Below are 1,975 nucleotides of genomic sequence, written 5' to 3'. Positions count from 1 at the left end.
TGTGTTGGGCCACAGTCATCTGTGAAAAGCTGATGACAGCTCTGTGCCTCTCCTGCCAAAAGACACACGCTCACAGATGCCCCAAAGGCCATGTCCAATTTACGGGGTTCACAGACCTCCCGAGCCCGCACACGAGTGCCAGGCCTGGAACCTCTGCCCCAACGAGGCCCGCTGGCTGCTGTCCCCCATTCCTTGGCCTGTTTCCTCTGCTTGCAGCTGTCACTCTAGGATTCTAGGCCAGGCAGGTGCTTACCCATGCTTCCTGACCTCCCCTCTGTGCTGTGGGGACACTGGTTGCCTCTGCCTCCAAGGAGCTCCTGCGTGGCGTGGGTAGGAGAAAGCACACAGAGGGAATACAGTAAACGACGTAAAGATCGAGAGCCTCGGGCTGGGAGCCCAGAGGAAAGAGATGGTTTCCAGTCGGGAGGCTCGGGGTAGGCATTGGCGGGGGAAAGGGAGCTGGCTATTCTGGACTCGGGGCCATATCGGGGAGGGGACACTGCAGGCGGCGGGGGCAACCTGGGCAAGGGGATGGATGACAGGGCCAGAGAAGTCTGCCTGGAGCACAGCAGGTGGGAAGCCCAGGGGAAGAAGCTGGCAAGGCGGACCCGCTGAAGTGTTTTCGGCAGAGGAGAGGCAGGATCTAGTTGTGTTTTAGGAAGGACACCTGTATGGGCGTAGAGTCTGCATTGGAGGGGACAGACAGATCAGCTCAGCCGTCCCAGTACACCTGACCCAGGTGCGCACGGGGCCATGTGTGGAACTAGGTCAGCATGGATGGGGAGGCGAGAGGGCCTGAAACAAGAGAGCTCCCCAGTGAACATGCAGAACCGGGCCTGGGCTGGTAGCTGTCCCCAAGCTGGGAGACAACGGCCGTCCCTCAGGCCTGCTGCTGCACAGGGGTCGGTTACCCAGCGTGTCATTTTAGGGGCGTGCACCGCAAGGCTGTGGTCGGCAGGAAAGGGACACGGTGGGAAAGTGGAGGGAGGGCGGTGGTCCAGGGGTCCGGGCAAGCTCAGTCTCACGGGGGCTGACGCGAGGTTCTAGCTGTACTCAGTGACCTGGTGCGAGACCACTTCAGTTGTTCTGACCCATTGGGGGGCTTGTGAAACAGAGCGCCAGGCCTGCCATCCGAGTCCCAGTTCAGGTCTGACAACTTCCCAGCGCTGTGCAGAGGCTATGCTTTCCTGGCTGTCACACTCTCCTCAGACAGGTGGGGGGCCGAGAGCATTTTGGTCCTCGGTGCTCCTCAGCGAGACCCGCCAGCTTCAGTCTTCCCGGCCTGAGACCCTCCTTCCGGTAGCTCCAAAAGCGGAGTCTTCCCTTCAATGCCCTGGCCTCCTCCTCCTCCCTCTCACTCCCCAGAGGAATCCTGACTCCTTTCCAGGCCCTTCCACTAAGGCTCCATTTCTAGTTCCATGGACAGCCGCATCATTGCCCACAGTTTTGTTACTTCCTATCTGGTCTCTCAGGCTCCACATAGGGTGGCTGGAATGAGTTTGTGGGCTTTTGCTCCCCATTGCTGGAACTGTCAATGGTCTCCCAGGCCTACCAGATAAAGTTCAGCTCAACCAACCTCCAAGGCCAGCTGGACCTTTCTGTACTTCATTGAATCTGAGAGACAACACATTGCTAATGAAACTATGACAAGCCAATGCCTGTGAACCTTACCTTTTCCCTTGAAACGCCATCTAGGGGCCTGCACCTACTTACTCTTTATCCATCCTTCAAGGCCTTGGCTGGAAGCCACGTATCCTTCCTCTGAACTTACACCACCTCGTCTCGAGTGTGTCTATCATTTCCTACCTGCTATTATAGGGGCTTGTGAACGTATCTATCTTAACTCCTCTGTTCTAACTGCCTTAGGGGCAAAAACCCTGTTTTATTTTTGTTTGTGTGCCCCCCCCCCCACCCCAGTAGCTCAGTTTCCCCCCAGGTGGGGGTCAAGTTCATATCACACAAACTGCACGGCATG

This window comes from Balaenoptera ricei, chromosome X, assembly GCF_028023285.1.
Source record: "Balaenoptera ricei isolate mBalRic1 chromosome X, mBalRic1.hap2, whole genome shotgun sequence".
Lineage (NCBI taxonomy): Eukaryota > Metazoa > Chordata > Mammalia > Artiodactyla > Balaenopteridae > Balaenoptera > Balaenoptera ricei.
The sequence above is the reverse complement of the archived record's forward strand: the minus strand, read 5'-3'. Positions refer to the sequence as shown.